The following is a 21,657-nucleotide window of genomic DNA, read 5'->3' as shown; positions in this document are numbered from 1 at the left end:
TGTCGAGGATCAGGAGCGCAGAGGCATTCTGGATGCGTTGAAGCTGTTTCAGGAGTTTGGCCGAGGCTCCTTCGTGGAGGGAGTATCCGTGCTCCAACCTGCTGCTGATGAGGGCCTGGGTGACCGTTCTTCTTGTTTTGGTAGGGATTCACTTGTAGATCTTGCGGAGAATGCGGAGGGTGTTTTAGCAGGAGGAGGAGATGTCGTTGACCTGCTTAGTCATGGATAGGGTGGAGTCAAGGAAGACCCCTAGTTTGCATGCGTGGTCTGTGAGTGTTGGAGCTGTACCCAGTGAGGCTGGCAACCAGGAGTTGTCCCAGGTCGAAGGGGTGGGTCCGAGGATGAAGACCTCCGTCATGTCTAAGTTCAGTTTCAGTAGGCTGTTCCTCATCCATTGGGCGAGGGCCTTCATTCATTCGTGGAGGTTGGTTTTGACTGTGTGTGGGTCCTTGTTGAGGGAGAGGATCAGCTGGGTGCCATTGCCATAAGAGATGATGTTGAGGTCGTGCAGTCAGGCGATGTGGGCGAGTGGTGCCATGTAGATGTTGAACAGCGTTGGGCTGAGAGATGAGCCCTGGGGTACGCCGCAGATGATCTCGGTGGCTTCGGAGCGGAACGGGGGGAGGCGGTCGCTCTGTGTTCTGCCGGAGAGGAAGGAGGTGGTCCAGTCGAGGGCCTTCTCTTGGATACTGGCGTTGTGGAGGCGTGTGCGTAGTGTGTGGTGGCAGACCATGTCGAAGGCAGCTGGTCCAGGAGGATGAGGGCCGCGGTTTCTCAGTTGTCTAGCAGGGTCCTGAACCTGGACTGGGACGGGTCCAGGATGCCATTCTCCTCGAGGTAGTGGGTCAGTTGTTTGTTGACGGTCCTCTCGATGACCTTCACCGGGAAAGGGAGCAGGGAGATGGGCCGGACGTTCTTGAGGTCCTTGGGGTCAGCCTTGGGTTTCTTGAGTAAGGCGTTGATCTCGGCATGCTTCCAGCTCTCCGGGAAGGTAGCTGTCTCAAAGGAAATGTTGTTGGCTTCCCAGAAGTGGGGTGCGAAGGTGGTGCTGGCTTTGTTGAAGACATGGTGAGGGCATGGGTCCGAAGGAGATCCAGAGTGGATGGTATTCATGATATTGATGGCGTCGTCGTCGTTAATGTTGGTCAGGGAGAGCAGGCGGTTGGTGCGGATGGTGGTCATGGGGGCAGAGGTCTCAGTGGTTGTCGAGGCGGTTGTGGTGTTGAAGCTCTTGTGGATGTCTGCGATCTTGCGATGGAAGAAGTTGGCCCGTGAGTTGCACATGTCCTGCGAAGAAGGGATGTCGTTGGTGTTGGAGCTGGGGTTGGAGAGTTCCTTTACGATGTTGAAGAGCTTTTTGCTGTTGTGTGCATTGTTTTCTTGGTGGTCTTTGAAGGAGGCTCTTTTGGTGGCTCTGATGAGGTGATGGTGTCTGTGGGTGACGTTCTTGTGGGCTGCATAGCTGTCCGGTGTTCGTTCCCGGAGCCAGTTCTTCCCTAGCTTCCTGCAGTTTAGCTTGGAGGCCTGAAGGTCTTCAGTGAACCAGCTGGTTTTCTTGCTGGTGTGGCTGTTGGAGGGTTTCTTTACCAGGGCAAGGGTGTTGGCGCAGTCATCAATCCACTGTATGAGGTTGCGAGCGGCAGTGCCGGGGTCTGTGGGGTTGGCAAGTGAGGTCTGGACAAGGGTGGTGGTTAGCTGTTCTTTGGTTACTTTGCTCCAGCAGTGGCTAGGCATCTGTTGGGTGCAGTGGTACATGATAGGTTTCCGAAAGGTGAAGTGGATGCAGTGATGGTCGGTCCAGTGGAGTTTGGTGGTGTGGTTGAAGGAGACGTTGGGCCTTGCGGAGATGATGGGGTAGAGCGTGTGGCCAGTGGAGCGGGTGGGTGATGTGACGAGTTGTCTGAGTCCGAAGATGGCTAGGTTGTTGATCAGGATGGTGGAGTTGGTGTTGTTCTCGAGGTGGAAGTTTAGGTCCCCGAGTAGGATGTAGTCTGTGAAGGTGATGGCGTGTGTGCTGACGAAGTCGACAATGGAGTTGCTGAACTGTGATCGGAGTCCGGGGGGGGTCTGTCGAGGAGGGTTCCTCTGAGGGTGGTGTTGGGGACGGTGTGGATCTGGAAGTTCAGGTGTTTGGCGGTGCTGAGGGTGTCATCGGTGTTGGTTGAGACTCTGAGGGTGTTCCTGTGGACAATGGCAATTTCTCCACCTACTCCGTTGGTGCGGTCCCTGCGGGTGATCTTGTAGCCTTCCGGGATGGCTATGGTGATACCGGGTGGAGAGGAGGGGTTCAGCCAGGTCTCCATCAGGAAGGTGATGTCTGGGGTGGTTGAGTCGAGTAGGTATTACTCACAGAATAGGGGAGAGGGTCAAAAGAACTCAACTACCCTGAACCCCCTAATATACCATGATAACACCAAGAGGGGTAGAGAGAAGAAAAGAAACTAAAATCGAGTGATAAACATGTAGTGGTATAAATTGTGTATTTGACAACTGCCCTCACTAACACACAAATGTGTGTGACATGCTTCATCATCGGGTCTGCTTACAAAACATCCTGGTGTAGACACTCACAGGATGGAGCATGGGGTGGGGGAAGACACACAACATAAAAGAAGAAAACAATAGTGTCAGGGTATGTGTGACCCAGTGACTGGGTACTGTGATAAAAAAGGTACAGCGAAGAAGGTGGTTAAAACTGGCTCAAGGGTGCCCTTTCCAAACCCTTTATTCATGGGCCTCATGGCCAGGATTAAAATAGTGAAGGATGGGTGTGTTTATAGAGAATATCAGGTTCCCCAGAAAACACCTCTCCTGCCAGTGTCAACATGTTTCGACCGTCTTTCGTGCCCCCGGAGCAGGTCACTCTGGTATTCCCCAGGACTTCTATCAGTCCCAGTCTATTTCCCCTACCTTACCTTACTCTGGTTTATTTGATGGGATGGAAGGACCAAAATTGATCCGAAACGTGTGGAGGTAATTCCCACCAACACGCGATACAAATACTAGAAAGACAAATGTCATGCGGAGTAAAATACACCTGTCATCATGCTAAATAGGCAGTATAATTAACAATGCCCAAATTAGATATAAAATTATCTTCAACCCTCCTACGGAGTCTGCTCATAATAAGACCCTGGAAATCCCAGATAATTTTAATCATTGCTGCCAGAAAATAAAACTTTCACATTCATTCTCAGTCTTGAACGTAATTTAAAACAGGTGTTCTCCTCATCCAGGGGAATACCAATGAGCCTCCCCCCAGCCAGCACTCACCAGGTTTATCAAGTTAGTGAGCCAGAAGTGACGGAGGGCAGGGAGAACCCCTAAGAACACAACCTGTGTCCAAGAGAAAACAATAATACAACCGTTGTCAGTCACAGATGCCCCGAGAGGCTTGCATGATGTAAATAACCAAATGAGCCCCCCCACACACACGCTCTATTACAAATCTCCTTACTGTTCCGAATGGGATCCACACCAGTTGTGCCTGTCGTAGCTCCACCGTGTAGTGCGAAGAAACGCTGCCGCCATGGCAGTTAAATAGACCTCTTCCGCATACACCCCCAACCAGTGTCACATGGGGGGCGTGCACATCAGAAATCCAGCCATCAACACGGATGAAGGTGGGGGCGTGGTCTTCCACCCTATCAATCACTACCCTGCACAGCCCGTCTAGCGGGATCTCGTTCAGGGGGAAAAAAAGGGGGAGACATAGTCCCTTAGTATCAGCCCATACTGAGCAGCACAACGCGGGGAGCACACGCTCCTCTGCCCTCCGACAAGGGAAAAATGTAACCGGAGGCCAAAGAGGAAATGCCCTTCTGAATTCAACAATCCTCTAACTTTGAGTGATCACACCCTGGGGGGAATGGAGTTTAGTATTTATGTCCATCCCTGGGTAATTGGCCCTACGCAGGAAATTTCATCAGAACCCACATCACCATAGCCTCTAAGTATGATGTTTATCATGTCCCACCACGTCAATATCTGCTGCCAATCCAGTCCCGGGGTATAGAGTATCCCACAGCAGGGAACCAATCCCATCCATCGAATAACCCTAATGGAGTGTACCCCTTGCCTCAAGTACAGGACTACCAAGCCACAGTTTGCAGGGTACAGATAATAAGTCCCTTGCATACCTGTCCAACCCTCCAGAAGTTTCACAAAGGGACAGATACCAAGATATGCTACACACCAGAGACCAGGGCAGGAAGGGGCATTAATTCCAAAAGCATTCACGACTGATCCACAGCTCACAACATCATGTCATGTAGGTCGAAGGAACACAAAATTACTGCGTTAGGGCATGCCATGGAATATCGCTGTTAAGCCCCCCCAGGTGACTCTTTAAACAATACACCCATTTATGTTCTCTCAGTAAGAGTGCTCTATTTATGTCCCCTATATATGACCCAAACTGCAGCTTCTCGATGACTGTCCAGCCAAGTTCCTCCGTGGTATGTCTTGCCTCTAAATAGTGAGCAGTCAGTTTAGTATTTGACCTTCCACATCTGATGGTGCTCCGATGTTCCATAATTCGAGTTTTCACTTTCCGGCTATTCATTCCCACGTACTGCTTCTGACATGGACAGGTAATCAAATAAATGACTCCCTCAGAATTGCAGTTAGTATGGGATCTCTGCTCCCATGGGTAAGCTAGACCAATCTTTCTGCCAGCAATGATTAAAATTATCTGGGCTTTCCAGGGTCTTATTATGAGCAGGCTCCGTAGGAGGGTTGTAGATAATTTTACATCTAATTTGGGCATTGTTAATTATACTTCCTATTTAGCGTGATGACTGGTATATTTTACTCCGCATGACATGCATTTGTTTGTTTTGTCTTTCTAGTATTTGTATCCCGTGTTGATGGGAATTACCTCCACACGTTTTGGATCAATTTTGGTCTTTCTATCTCATCAAATAAACCAGAGTAAGGTAAGGTGAGGGAACTAGACTGGGACTGATAGAAGTCCTGAGGAAAACCGGTGTGACCCACTCCAGGGGCACAGTAAGGCGGTCAAAACATGTTGACACTGGCAGTTTAAGGAGGGGGGGTTTTGGGAACCTAATATTCTCTATAAACACACCCATCCTTCACTATTTTAATCCTGGCCGTGTGGCCCATGAATAAAGGGTTCGAAAAGGGCACCCTTGAGCGAGTTTTAAGCACCTTCTTCACTGCACCTTTTCTATTACAGTTCCCAGTCACTGGGTAACACATGCCCTGACACTATTGTTTTCTTCTTTTATGTTGTTTGTCTTCCCCCTCCCTATGTTCCATGTAAGCAGACCTGATGAAGAAGCATGTCACACACATTTGTGTGTGAGTGAGGGCAGTTTTCAAGTACACAATTTGTGCCACTACATGTCTATCACTCTATGTTAGTTTCTTTTCTTCTCTCCACCCCTCTTGATTTTATCATGAGTTTAGTAGGTCTCAGAGTTCAACAGCGTGTTTGCGGGCCGAGCGGGTAATGAGAAGAATGCATCTGAAGTAGTTGGGTTCTTCTTTCCTGCTCGGTGGGTTGGCAGGCCAGATGCTGGTGAAGCTGCAGTTCTGGCAGGAGAAGGTTCATTGGGTGTGCTTTGGGGTAGCCAGGAAGCAAGTTTGTGATTGTATGGCGTTAAGTGCATTGAGGGTGCTGGCATTGTAGCGGGGGCAGGTGTTGTGGAATTCATGGGGGCCAGGGGGTCTGGCAAGTGGCGCGGTCCAGGCACGAATGGGCGCAGACGGGCTTGCCGTAGGCGCGCCCTCTGCGCGCCCTCTGTGCGACCTCCATATGAGGGGAAGTGGGAGGGAGGAGCAGCTGGGAGGCGGGAACGGGGTGGTGAATGGGAGAACAGGGGTGCGAGGACGATGTGGAGGGAAAGAAACAGGTGAGGGACAGCAGGGGAGCTAAGGGAAAACCGGGCTCAAGAAATGCAGAATAAAAATAAAAATTAGGCTGGCCAAAAACAATGCAGCAGTGTGGGGAGCGTCCTACCTGCGAGCAGGGTCAGAGGTCATTATATCCATAGAGTCTGCAATTTAGAGATGCTTGATCCGAAGGCTGAATAGACTAGGCATGAGTAATAGTGCACATAGGTACCTAAGCTAGGACCTTCCACTCCTCTTTCAACCCACTGGCCTTTATGTTTGTCCAAACTTGGAATACCAGGATCCTGAGGGACTGGAGCAAAGGTTGTAGAGCTCAATGAATTTTTATTACAAATTTAAAAACAAGACACAAACTTTACTGTGGGGCATGGACACATGGCAAACATCCCAGGGGCATAACGGACACCCCTATAGCACCAGCAGTGCCCGTAGGACCCCACTCCTCAGTACATGCAGCGGCCCACCCTGCTTGTTTTTGATATAAAATGTAGGCTAGATTAGCTACCCTATCAAGCAACGTGGTGCAGCAAGGTAACTTGTTGTGCTGCATTGTGTGAAAGGGAGATAGCAGAATTGTGCCAAATCTACTAAGATATGATTAACTTCTGCTCTCTCATAGCACTGGCATGCTTCAAACAGCCTAGTGCCAACGCAGGAACCCTAGGAGCTTGCGTTACAAGGATAATTGTTTTTGTGCAGGAAGTAATACCTTCCCTCTAAGAATTTTTTATGTGTGCAGAATGCAGCACACATAAAAATAGGAATATACAACGAGAACATTCTCCTCGTTATGCTGTCTTCTGGACTGCATAGTGCTATTATGCAATCCCAGGTTTGTAAAACATTGCAAATCTGGGATTGCACGAAACCCATTGGTGGATGCACAGGAACGCCTATGCTCTACCCATGGAATGGCTCAGAGAACGAAATGTAATGCAAGGCAAGCATTACATTTCTTTAGAAAGCCACATAAGGCAGTGTGAATTGCTCCTTGCATGGCTTTGTAAATATCTGCTAGCATTTAGGTCAAGGTTGCACCACAAAAGTGGTGCAACACATCGCAAAATGTTAGTAAACCTGGCCCTGAGCATCTCTAAAGCAGCTGCAGTGAACAGCATGTTCCGTGCGCAGACCAAGGACTAAAGAGAAACACAATAGTTAATTTTTTTCTCTTTCAGGCAGAGTCTGCAAGACCCATTTTGAGAGTAGGTGAGGGCCTCCTCAGGCAATGTCTTTCATAGAGCACTTCTCATCTGAGAGGGAAGGAGGTAGCACTTGATTGGCCGGGGCCCTAGCATAGGCGCCTTCTGCAGTGGGGCCTCCCATCCTTCAGTGACCCCCAATCCTTCTCGGAGGCCTCATTATGCCCCAAGCCGAGTGAATATCTGTGATGTGTATGGAATACATCAGGGCCACTCTTCACATTCTGCATGGGGGTCAGATAATTTTATGTAACTCCACTGTGACAACCTACAAGAACAGATGCATACACAGTTTGAAGGAGAGCAAAACATATATATGCATCCATGCACATGCACACTACTCCTCAGCCACCGATACAAAACATAGCAAGATAGATACAGACAACTAAGCAGACAAAACATCAGAAAAACAAGTACACTTACACACATAGTCAAAACAAATAAAAGGAATCATTTGCACAGGGGCCCACATAAATAAAGTAAACAGACACGCTGAAATGTACATGGATTGATGAATGAATGGGTGAATGGTGTGAGGAGGCGAGACAGTGAGGGCAGGAATGTGTCAGGGGCACACCAGGAGAGAAAGGTTAAATAAAAACAGAAGGGGTAATTGAATAAAAAAGATATGGATGGTTGGATGGAATGAGGGGGAGAGGGCGGAAGGTTGAAAGGAGGGTAGGATGGAGGGAAGGAAGGGCAGGTGGAGAGATGGAAGGGCAGATGGACGGGGAAGGAAAATAGTTGACAAGAAAGGATGGATGGAAGGTTTTTTTATGGATGGATGGATGGGTGGGTGAATGGACAGACAGATGGACAGAAGGTTGGTTTATGGATGGATGGATGGATGGATGGATGAATGGATGGATGGATGGATATTTGATAGTCCAATTAGAGTAGAAGAGGATGGGATGGATGCATGCATTAGTGAATGTATGGGTAGATGGGTCATAACATATTCTAAACGTTACCATCAAAACTGAGCAAACGTAGTCAAGCTTCAAACTTGTCCAAGGCTGCTAAATTTTCAGGTAACCATATTTGTAGGTGTGAGGTGTAGCAAGAGGATTCTCGCTTTTTGACAAGTCATGACTGATGTAATATGTGAGCTCATGAGCAGTTAATGGTGGATACACAAGTTATAGTAGGTTCAGTAAATTATAACTGGTGAATTTCATTGTTTTTTTTGTTTTTAAATGTTAGTTTTTTTGTATTATTTGAAAATCTAACTTCAACTTCACTTTAAACTTTGTGTTTTTTCAGTAAATTTCCAGGGTGTTTTAACATAAGCTGAAATTGTACTACCGTCCCTAATTATAATATGACTTTTAATTTGGGGGTTTTACTGAATTCCTGAGGTTTTTGAACGTAAGGAAAGATCTTATTACCATACCTTGCCATATTATCCCTTTAACCTTTTTTTCCAGTGAATTTCTAGGGTTAAATTAAAGTAAAGTAATATCTTATTACTATACGTAACTGTTAGAAATTGGGTTGTTGGTTGCCCGGGTGTGAGCCCTGGTCATGCAACAGCCACAATCTCTTGTTGGGTGAACCACAAAAAAGTCACTACATTATCCTGTGCTGAACCCTGGATAGCTTGACATAAAAAGCAGTCAGGCTTAACTTGGAGGCAACAGGTAAAGTATGTATGCCGCACACAACAGTGATAAATTGAAAGCCCACCACAAGAAAAATCCCAAACCAATTTAGAAAAAAAGAGTACATTTTAATAAATTATTTGAGACAAATGGCAACAATCCAACCAGTAAAACCAAAGTTATGAATTTTTTAAGTTATGGTAAAAACTAGCACATAACAGATCCAAGCACTAATCACTGAGATCTGGTTGTGCGATACAGGGTCAAAGTTGAAAACTATAGTCAATCATGCAGGAGTGCAGGTCAGAAGATTAGGCATGGTCAGAGTTTACCTTCAGACTTAGAATTTTGTTTTTAGAAAAATTTTCTGAGAAGGTGGAAAAGTTAGGATTTTTCTCAGTTTAGGAGTAGTAAAGTTAGGACTCCTAACTTTACTACTCCTAAACTGAGAAAAATCCTAACTTTAAGACTTTCGGTATTCACAAAAGGCATTTAGGAGTCCTAAAGTTAGGAGTCCTAACTTTACTACTGCTAAACTGAGAAAAATCCTAACTTTAAGACTTTCGGTATTAACAGAAGGCATTTAGGAGTGCTAAAGTTAGGACTACTAACTTCTGTGAATACCGAAATGGGTAAGTGCCTTCTGTGAATACCAAAATGAGTAAGTGCCTTCTGTGAATACCAAAATGGTAGTTAGTTTAGGATTTTGTCTTAAGTTAGTTCTGTGAATCGGGCCCGTAGTGGTTAGGTTAGGGGCTCATTACCCCATCAATACAAAATTAAAACCAGAAATAATCTCAGAAAAAACACAGTTGAATGGACAATATGGTTAAAATCAAAATCAAAATGCAAAAATTCACCAGTTACGATGTACTGCACCACCCCACTACACTACTCATGACCTCCAACATGACATCACACATGGCATATTTGCTGACATCACTTCTGGTATTCTATGATGCAATAAATAAAATCATGAATAAAGTTTTATTATGGCTAGCAATACTATTGATATTTAAGTGGTGGTGACTTCATAGCAATTTCATATAAAGATCAAAGTCTATAATACCAATGTCTGTTAATACTTGTCATCAAATGTATTTTATTTGAAAACATCTGCACTCTTTAGTGTTATCTGTATGACAATATATTAATATTAATATTAATAATTGTTAAAAATTAGTTTGCAGGTTGGCTAGGGCATGCGCCCAAGCCATGATGAACCCACCACTCTAGTCAGAGCAAGGGAGTTACACACAAAAGATAACCCCTGCTCACCCAATTGGTATCTTGGCAGAGCAGTCAAGGTTATCCCAGAGGCAGTGTGTAAAGCTTTTGCGCAACACACTCACACAGCAGCAACACACTAGGCACACCACAAAAGAAACTCCACACAACATTATATAAAAATAGCCTTTGTATTATCCATAAAACACATTAGAACAACTTCACTTATATACCCTTCACAGGTATTATATACACCAATAGGCTAATCGGCCATTGCCATAACATTGCATACATCAGAAGGTCATTTGGGCCAGGGTCATGGCCATTACAGTTTGGGATAACCAATAAATATTGGTAGGATTGCCCTTAGCACAAGACAATATGCATAATCATCACCAATAGAGCCTGGGAGGGTATTTTACAACACCCCAAGCGGGTATCCCGTAATGCAAAACTCAAGTTCATACAGTACATGGTGCTCCATAGAGCGTATTTAACCCCGAAACGGATACACTGCATGTTACCAGAGGCCCAGAACCATTGTCCGAGATGCAAAGAGGAGGAGGCTGGTTTTATACATATGCTAAAGGCTGTGCCTCAAAGATTATTGGGGGCACATTCGCAACATGTTGGGAGAAGTCACACACCTTCCAATGACAGACAGTGTACTGGAGGGCTTATTGGGTCTACGCAAGCACACCAAAGCCCAGAGGGTGCAGTTGAGATTTCTGGACTTAGCGCTTATATTAGCTATCAGGGCAATTACTATGAGACGGAAATCCCCAAGGAGATCCCCACTACAAATGTGGAGAGAAAAGGTACTCAGATGGGGTAGCACAGAAAGTGCTGCAATTAGACGGGAGGAAGCAAGGGGATTACAAAAGTGTCCTATTTCCATGGAATGGGATGTAATGTTAGAGGACTTCACACAATCTGATATCCCACTTCCGTTATTAGATTGACTACCCTGATCTGCCATGATATTGATCACACCCACAGGGACGATCAGAATAGATTACGTGGAAAGGCCCTGATGTACCAAGGATGTAGGTTGACACTTATGTTACTACATGACTATGGGCCCGATGTAGGTAAAACGTATTTACCGATTTTAAAATACAGATTTTTACTGAATCGGTATTTTGAAATCGGAAAATGATATGTAGGAAAATAAATTCGGTAAAATACCGAATCGGTAATAATCGGTATTGTGGTTCGATACTTACCGAATCGGTATTCACCGAATCGGTAATTACCGAATCGGCGAATACCGATTCGGCAAATACCGAATCGGTAATTGCAATACACCCCCATGGGCCAAAAGGCCCATAGGAATGCATTGTAAATACCGAATCGGTATTTACCGAATCGGTAGTAGCTGTTCGGTAAATACCGAATCGGTAAATACCGATTCGGTAAACACGGAATCGGCGAGCAAGTAAAAGTGAAACTAATGACAACAGCCAATGAGGTGGAACCACCCTCCCCCACCCTAGCAGGGAGTGGCTACCCAGGCAGGTGCAACTCATTAGAACTTTCGGGAGAGGCAGCCTGAGCTTAGCATTCAGAGTGAGCAGCAGTGGTAGCACTATCCTGATCTGTGTGGAAATGGCAAGCAGCTCTGAGAGCCAGAAGGCTGAGCGCAAGCGCAAGGCCAAGTTCAGCAGCATGGAGCTGCAAGTTTTGGTGGAGGAGGTGGTGAGGGTCCACAGCTAGCTGTTTGGGAGGCTGTCCCTCACAGTCCCAGAGAGCACTAAGAGGAAGCTGTGGAGTGCAATCGGTGAGAGGGTGAACGCAGTTGGTGTCACCCCCAGGAGCCTGGACGACCTCAAGAAGAGGTTTTATGACATTCGCAGCCTCACCAAGAGGAAACTTGCCGAGCTGCACAAGCAGGCAGGACTAACAGGTGGAGGCAGGAACCCGGCGCCACCCCTCACTGACCTTGAGGAACTTGTGTCCACGACCATTGAGACTGAGAGTGTGGTGGGAGTTGGGGACCTGGACAGCTCATCCAGAGCTACAGCAAAAGGTAAGAAGCATGTGCAGCATGACACACCCTACCAGACACCTCCCCTTTAGCCCCAATGCACAGCCAAACCCCAGCCCAGTACTGCTAGCAACATACATAAGCAATGCATCTTGGTAAATGTAGTCAGCTAATGTAGTAACAAATGCCAGTGCACATTCAAATGAAATGCACCTAAAAACTGAATCAGAGTATTGAAAATGAGATGTGCAATGCGTTTATTGTAGTGACTGTAAGACATTTGCACTCAGTTCACAAATACTTCTTTATACCAAGGGGCACCATCAGGCAGTGGAGCAGCAGCTACACAAGCTCCAGCTCCAGCACCATCAGACAGTGCGGTGGCAGGGCCAAGCAGCATTGTACCATCACAGGAGGAGGAGGAGGAGGAGGAGAACAGCAGTGCTGTGGGCAATGAGGATGACACAGGACATACCCTCTCATTTCCCCACTCCCCCCTACTGTCACTAACGCCCCCATTGCAGTTCTCACCGGAGAACTCACCCACACAGACCCACCCAGCACCTGCCACATCTCCTGCCAGGAGGATCACCGTTGCACCATTGAACATCATGGAGGGAGCAGCGGGTCAGGCTCCAGCACCCATCCCTGCAACACCTGTGGCACACCAGCCCACACAGCAGGGCAGCAGCAATCGGCGCAGGCCATGCACATCCAGCAGTGCTTTACCAGCACGGGAGGGCAGTGTATTCCAAGGGCTGGAGGGGAGTATGGTCCGGATCCAAAGGATGCAGGCCAAGTCAATCCTGGCTTGCCAGCGCCAATTGCGGGAGCACAACCTGCAGATGGGGGAGATGACAAAGGGATTTAAGAGTTTCATTGAGAGCAACAAGGAAATAGCAACTGGACTGGGGCGCATGACTACTGCCATAACCCAGCTGTGTAGTAAGATGGAGGAGCACGAGCACTGTAGGCGCAGGGATGCCCGCGTGCAAAACCGGGCAATCAACCGCCTTGCTGCAGCAACCGCCCAGCTATGCTGCCGAGGAGCTAACATGGAGGACTGCCTCACCCAGAACACTGCAGAGGTGACCAGGGGCATGGCCCGCATCACCACTGCCATGGAGGCACTAATTATATCAAACACGGTGGTGAATCCTGCCCTGGACGTGGGCGAGGCTGGGGACAGCAGCAGCCGCAGCAGCCCGGCCAGTGCTGTATCTGAGCCGCGCCAGAGCACCAGGCGCTCCGCTGAGGCAGCCGGACACACAGAAGGGGGTGAGCCACATCCAAGTGGGTCAGCTAAGCGCAGCAAGAAGTAAGACTGCCAAGGTGGGTGAGGCAACCCGGACAATTTACATTCCCCACCTATTCTGTAATTGTTTAATTTGTTGCACATCAGTGCAATAACGTTGTGCCAACATTATTAAATTTATTTTTTCCACATCCATTGACCTGTCTGTGCATCTGTACTCACTAAGAAATAGTTTTCTGTTATCTCCTCACGTCTGTATCTGCCATCACTTGGCGTAGACACCCCAGCAGGTTGTGTTTGTAGCACAGCAACGTCGTCGTAATGGTCCTCGTAGTCTGACAACTCCACCTCAGTGCCCTTCTTCACCGCAAGGTTGTGCAACATTGCACAGACAGCTATGATCTTGCAGCAGGTGATAGGGGTATACTGCCTTGCACCTCCACTCTTGTGCAAGCATCTGAACCTGCTTTTCCAGATGCCAAAGGTCCGTTCTACTACATTCCTTGTGCTTTTGTGGGCCCGGTTATACCTCCTTTGGCTGGGTGTAGAGGGGTTGAGGTAGGGGGTGAGTATGAATGAGCGGAGGGCATATGCACTGTTGCCTAGAAGGTAAAGGGGTAACATTACTCACATGCATACATGTACTTTACTTTGCTACTTTGTGTTATGGGGGACTGATGATGTGTCTCACCTAGGAGTTATCCTTCACCAAATTCCCCAGCCGTCAGCCGTGCATAGATGCCGCTGTTTTGAAAAATGCACGAGTCGTGGGTACTCCCTGGGAATTTTGCTACCAGGTCTGTGATGGTGCACTTAGCATTGCAGATCACGTGCACATTGATGGTGTGCGTAGACTTCCTATTTCGGTATATGTATTCTGTGTCAGCAGGGGGGCAAATCGGAATGTGCGTGTCATCAATGCAGCCGATGATTTGGGGGAATCGTGCCATCTGGTAAAAGTCTGCTTTTGTTTGTACCAGTTCCGCATGGGTTGCAGGGAAAGATATGCATTGGTCCATCCTCTGTATCATGGCGTCAAGGAATTTGTTGAAAAACCTTGACAGGCTGCTCTGGGTCACCCATCCTAATGCAGCGACTCCACTTTGATAGCTGCCAGACGCAAGCAGGTGTAGGCTGCAAAGCACCTGCACGTGCGTTGGGATGGCGTGTGCCCTTGGGGTGGGGTGGTCCAACAGTGGTTTGAGGTCCCTGATGAGCTCCAGAATGGTGTCTGAGTCCAGCCTGTACCGCTGTAGGATCTCTGCCTCTGTGAGCATGAACAGGGTGATTCTCTGTCTGTAGACCTGTTCTTCTCTTTGCCATTCCCTCTCTCCTTCCTGCTGTAGCCGTAGCCACGTTGCAATGACATAAAATGCCGCCATCCTGCAAGTTGCATTGCATTTTGGGTCTCTTTTTATAGGTTGCAGTTGGTTACCACCTGATTGGAATCCATGGTAAATACCGAATTTGAAATACCGATTTTGAGGCAAAATCAGTATTTCTGTGCTTCCCTACATCTCAATCAGAGTTTTGGCCTGTCCGAATCGCTAATTTACCGAATCGGTAACTCTACCGATTCGGTAGATAGTCCGATTCGGAATAATTACTGATTCGGTATATCTACCGAATCGGTACATGGTCCGAATCGGTATATTTACCGAATCGGTATGTTACCGATTCGTTCTTTTACCGATTCGGTGTATTTCCGATTCGGTTTATTTCCGATTCGGTAACTATACTGATTCGGTATGAATACCGAATCGGACGGTTTTCCGCGTCCTACATCACGATGGCTGGATACCGATCGGTACGGGCCAAAAATCGGTATTTTCGGCCGTTACCGATCGGTATTGGCCCACCTACATCAGGCCCTGAGAGACTAATTAGACGACAACACACTGTCAGACCAGGAAAGGGGGGAAGGAGTGGGAGGGAGTAGTTAACCTCATTTTAGATTATAAAATACAAATTCATGTCACACCACGTTGGTGACATCAGTAACTAACATGGATGAATATAACTGCCGTATATTTTCATATTGTATGCTTTTTTTTCATGGAACTGTTGGGTACAAGATTCTAAGTATATACAATTCATTACAATGTTTAATGGGTCATGTTGCACTAAGATGAAAAATGTAAAATGCCACGACCATTTGCCATGATGTAATAAATAAATGGCACAATAAAGATTGTTAAAAAAAAAAGCATCCTCAAAGGATGCACCAAACTCATTACATTGGCTACCGATTCAGAAATGAATCACATTTAAGGCACTGTGCACTGGGCATTGAATCTTGCACAGCAGGTGTCCACTGTATCTTAATGACCTTACGACTCCCTATGAGACAAGAAGACAACTGAGATCCATAGGGACACATTTGGTGAAAGTACCTAGGATAAGGCAGGCACGAATGGTTGCACCCTCCTTCGGCTACCTGGCAACAAAAGCTGGAATGCTCTTCCCCTGACCCTTAGGGTGGAACCATCAGAGAAACTTTTTGGGAAAGAACTAAAAACATGGTTTTACATACAAGAATAAGAAGTAGTACTTAAACTGAAGACACAGACTCTCAAAGGTTGCTAACGGTCCAAATAGCGCGGGACACACCAGTTGGTGTAACCAGGTGCTTAACAAATGCGGAAATAAATACATAAATAAATAGTAGTGCACCATTGAAAAACACTTTGTAATGTGCACACAGTATAGTAATGTCCTTATATCAGGGAACAACACCTAATATGCCACCTCTGAGTTAAAACTTGCCATCCTGACCCTTGATGGGTAGGCTTCTGGGCACTTTCCCCCTACAACCAGAAATGCAGTAATCTCCGATCCCGATCGGGACCTCCCTTGCTCAACAGGAGGTTTTACCCTAAACTGCGACAAACAACAATGCCCCCGAACAGCAAGCAAGCATGCAGCTGCCTGCGATCATGCAGTACTGCTGTGATAGGGCCAGAAACACATCAGATTAATGCAGGGAATTGGAGACCTCCATTGAGGTTCCACTCCGTTCTACCGTCCTTCACAATGCCCACACAGGTCCACATGCAAGGAGGAGGTACCCGCACTGACCACAAATAGCGGAAACCCCCTCACTACAAAAGTCTGGGCAGTGCACCTTCAGGTCGTTGGAGCACTCCCATGGGTATCCCGCCTGCAGCTTCACTCATGTAGCGGCCCGCGAACTCGTGGAGCTGTTGTTGCTCCCTGTTCACCGCTGTGCAGCAGAAAGTTTGGCAGGCCACAAGAAGACCTCGGTCGGTCCCCACTGGGCCACTGCACCGAGAGGAACATAACGCTCACGGCTTCCCACAGAGCTCCTCCTATTGCACCACGCCCAAGGTGGGTGGGACACGGAGCAAAGTGTCCTTCAACCCTGCCCTGCCTTGCACTCTTCTGCGGACTGGGCAGGTGGGGGCACCCAAGGCTCCGGTTTCCCTCTCCAGTCAGGCCAGTGTTAGAAGATTATCACTTGGAGGCGATAGAGAGAGCAAGAGCACTTCCTGCCTCATCTCCCCCTCTCTTATTATCATACCTTACCATATTATCACTTTAACCTTTTTTTCCAGTGAATTTCTAGGGTTAAATTAAAGTAAAGTAATATCTTATTACTATACGTAACTGTTAGTTATGGGCAAACACAAGGCACGCACAGCGCTACATGCACTAGCTCCAAGACTTCCCCTTTATTTCAGTGCCCCACTCACAACCAGGCTCAGAATCTACCTGGCTTCCGGTGGCTCTGCGTTCCGCTTCCGGGCACGGACTTCCCTGCAGTGACTGGTAACAGACGAAAAAGGGGGGTGGGAGGAAGAGCGCTTCCCACCTCAAGCTCTCCCCTCCTGCTGCCCCGAGCAACAGCAAACCGGGGTAACACGGGACATGAACTGCGCGCTCCACTACCACAGCACTCACTCTGCGCTCTCGTAAAGTCCCCAAAGGAGGCTCTACCCCACCAGTAAAATATTGAAGAAGGGAAAAGAGCTTCTCCATACCCAGCCCAGCACTCCGCACTCGCTGAGGCTCCAAAATCACACATGGCAAAGCTGGGCACAGGCAGGCCAGCACACAGGGCCACTCAGCAGAGTGGAAGACCTCATAGCCACCCAGAAGGCAGAAGGTAAGTCCCACATGGAGGTTCATTATGTTCCGTTTTAGTTCCGAGCAAGTTCAATAAACATGGGGTCACAGCCCCAGTGCTTGTTGTGCATATGTCTTTGTTCTCCCCTGGCCCATGGCTCTGAGCCCAGTCCAAACCAGTTCTGGAGGCACTTTGCAAGTACATAGCACCCCCATTGCAGGTGTAAGTCCTGGCCCCAGACACACGACAGGGGGCAGAAAATACATGGGGAAGGCAAAAAGTTCTGGGATGACCCTGAAAAAAGGGCCAAGTCCAACAATAATAATAATAATCAATCATTAATTGACTTCTTAGTTCTATGATAATAGAATTTAAAATAGAGTGGCCCACCCAATACACATAATGGAATTATTTGAATATGTAACAGTGCAATGTAGTAGCTCAAGCATCATGATCTTAGATATAAATACTTTTACCAACTGTAGTACAGATATAAGATCTTTATTGATGATTAATCATCATCATATTTACAATACCAAGTACAATTCTAAAACTTCTACAATTTAAGGCCAATGCAGTTCAATTTAAATAACTAGTCAGTGAGCAATCACCTCTCAAATCCTTCAACACTACTTACTAAAATATGTAAAATCATTCCAGGGACTGCTTTAACATACCAACTTCAAAACCAAAGTCAATGTGAATCCTTGTTAATTTACTAGATCATGTGCCTCCTTATAGCCCTTTGAAATCAATTGGTGTAATGTTCACAATGACTCTTTCAATCACATACTGGTTCAATAGTGCGTGCTAGTCTCCCATCTTAGGTGGAAAAAAGTCTCACTCTTCTTAAACGCAGACTCAAATCTGCCATGTATAAATAATGATGTCTTGCCTAAATCATAGTTTTGGGCCTACTCACTCTCTGAAGTTTTTAACTGCTTCATCAGGTCTTGGATTTCTGGTTACTATGGACAACTGAATGGTAAACTGGCATCTGTGGACTCTCCAATTGTGAGGTGATTGGTCTTTGAACCATTCAGGTAGAAGTTGCCCTCCTTCATGTAAAGGGAATTAAACCTTTGGTGATAAAACAGTGGAAGTCATTGTGGCTGCCCACCCGGATGTGGAGTTCTACATCACCTCCATACATACGGAAATGTAAATGAAATTCCAATTTGTGGCCGTATTTCCCTCTACGGGTCCTGTTCTCATAAGGTCTATATGCAGCTGGAACTGCAGCCTAGATATATGACTGAAATGGGCATGAATTGACAGCAGGAAAATCATATCAGGAATAAAAAACTTTACATATATATGCTTTGTGTGCCTCAACTACGAAAGTAACTTCTCCACTGTCATTGGTGAGCCCACTTCCAGTTAAGTTTGCAGTTACTGCTTGTCTGCTATTAACAGGAATAATTTACAGTTGCACCATATTTACTTAATGGAATTCAAACAAAGGAAAACAGTATAGGGGAAAATTCTTTTAACCCACAGAAATAAATAGGTGCTTCCTATTAAGCTGAAGGAGGATAAACTCTTATCACTATTTACCTCTCTGAATTGAGGTAATAAAGTAGCCTTTGGTACACACACGTAAACTACTCAGGAGACGCATTAAAAAGGTACCAGACCTAGAATGTGAGTAGCACCATTTTATATGGTTCCTATGAATCTAGTAGGACTGTGTATTCAGAACAACAACATTTCTTAAAACAGAGGCTGAGCCTTGTTATATAATCAGTACATGTTGGTTTGTTTTGGTAGTTCACAGTACCACATCTAAACTCCTAACCTTACAGATTTATAGACTTCCTCTGTAACCCCTAACATGACCATTCAGATTACCTAGGAAATCATGACAAAGGATCTAACCCATTCAGTTGTCACTTTTGAAAGCTCAAGGTATTACAAAGAACAACAACCAAAATGCATTTTCAAACGTTTATTGAAAAACTCTAATCTTGGAAAATAAAACATGAACTGCGATTATCAGAAAGATGAGACTCGTCATTTTACAAGCATCATTAGAATGGTGAAAAACACAAACAATGTAACCATGTTAATTGTTCATGTTATTAAGATTACTCCTATCAGTCATTAATTTCTCTATGCTAAAGAGAACTTATCCAGAGTACCCATCTGCCAGACCTATTGGAATGACCTAACCCCACAGCTTGGTACTGTATGTCAGGAAACCGATCTTTGTGCATTGCCAAGTGCACCTGTCTGAGTGAACGGTACTGCTTACTTCTTCTGCATGGCTATCTTCCTGCTCCGAATGAAGGTGGGGGAGAGAGGACCTGCATCTCAGTCACAGCTCACGGCAGCGTTCCATGGTGACTCCGGTGAAAAGTGAACCACTCACCGACTTCTGCATGGACATTGCCTAAATATTAAAATGTTAAGCTATCACACTGTGCCAGAGGTGCAGATGAGAGTTGATAATTAACCCATGGAGTATAAGTCGTCTCCTACGGGCAAAACTAAAATAAAACAAGGCATCATTTTCAAAGTTTTGCGAACATGGAACTAAATGTGCAGACTACAGGTCGACAATGGCTATAGAAAATAAATTTGTGTACGGCACACTCTCGCACTAAGGAAAACGTGCAAACTATCATTGGAAAATTATGCAAATTTAAAATGAAAAGCTAAACTGGAGACCTAATGTAAGCTACATAACAATGGTGACTCCGCTTGAGGCACAACATGTGTGTCTATCCACAATGAGGGAGGTCAAAAACTCAAATTGAGCATGTAGCCAAGGTTCAGTGTGAGTACTGTAATACCCCAAGAGGCCCATAGATGTACATATGAAGTAGAATATTGAGTCTGTAATTTATTTCTGAAACCAAATTATGTAAAAAAAAGTTCAAGCAAGAATGATTTGAACTCTACAGGTGCTGTAGAACTGGGATTAGAAATATGTAGTCTGTCACGTGTCATGAATTTTAAATTTTTAGATAGAAAATGATGAAGTTAGAATTTTATTGTGTTTTGAAATTGTGTCTATAGACCCTTTTTGTCAATGTGAGATGGATAGTAAAAGCATGCATTCATTTTCAAGGTCAGTGTGATAATTTCATGATAAACGTTAGAGCAGTGAGAGGATGCTGTTGACAACATCTATGGGAAAATTGGCACACACACAAGCTACACCAAACGTCACTTCCATTCAGTCTCTCTGATATGCACCTGCAACGGCCCAGCCTCCATATTCAAGTGCTGTCTCTGTTCCTCAAGCAGCTCAAAAATCGGATTTATAGTCAGTAAAAAATTTAATAGTTTCCCTGGATGTGTCGAATTGGCAAAAGGACCTTAGAGATTTGTGGAAAGTTTTCTAATTCAGTAGAATGAAGGGAGCTCTTTGTAAAGGAAGGGCCAAATGAGGATGGCTTAATAGTGTCTGGTATCTTAGTTTACAAAAGATGTAGGCCAGTGGTCCTACAGGTAATAGCAAAAGGATCGTTGCGATGATCAATTACATCAGCAGCACAAAAAGCACAAAAAGCATGATGTAATAGCAGAAGTAATTTCATCATTGGAGCCATCTATAAACTAGAACTTAATCAAGGTTTCACCAGATACCCAGTGAAAGGTGTGACCTTTGTTTGCAACTAATAATATGAGGATTAATGTATTTGTTCAATTAATGTCATTTATTGATTCATTGTGACTACACTGCTTACCCTCTATTGTACAATAGTTAGTAAGGAAGTAGAACTTAGTGGGTGTTTGTTATGAACCAATAACCCTTCTAACTCACTGAACATTCACTTCAGGCATGCCCTCTAAATAGTATGCCTGCTTGTGGTACCCAATGAACCTTTCTATGCCCTTCCAAACACTTGGCACAAGGCATACCGTATGGCCACCCCGTCTACCTAGTAATCCGGTCCATAGTATCTGCTTGGCACTGCCTGTAAGATCTTGGCCAAGAGTATCACCAGGGATAATGCCCTGTGCCCAGTGCCACCTACCAGGAGCTGTGCCAGGATGAAAAATGTCCAGACACACAGCCTCACTGCAGGTCTGTTCCAAATATAAAGAATCTGCAGCAGAAATACAGTATATGTTAAAACCAGAGTCAGGAAAGGCTTTTATTAGACATGTTCAAAATTGTACAGATGTTCCTAGTATTTAAAACAGATCTCCTGGAATCCTACTTCGTGCTTCTGCATGGCACAATAGATACTGTATCTTTGACATGGACCTGTAAGGCTCAGTGGCATAAGAAATCCCAGGTCTCTGCTGCAACAGCTAAACTCACTCCATTCCTTTGCATCCATAACTTACTTTTAATATATAGTTTATTTGGTTTAGCATACCCTTTAAGCCCCCAAAACTTTGTATTAAAATGAAAAGCACAAATCACAAAGCACATCGTTATACATTCACCCAGTCATTCCCTC

This window comes from Lissotriton vulgaris, chromosome 4_1, assembly GCF_964263255.1.
Source record: "Lissotriton vulgaris chromosome 4_1, aLisVul1.2, whole genome shotgun sequence".
Lineage (NCBI taxonomy): Eukaryota > Metazoa > Chordata > Amphibia > Caudata > Salamandridae > Lissotriton > Lissotriton vulgaris.
Note: the sequence above shows the minus strand (reverse complement) of the source record.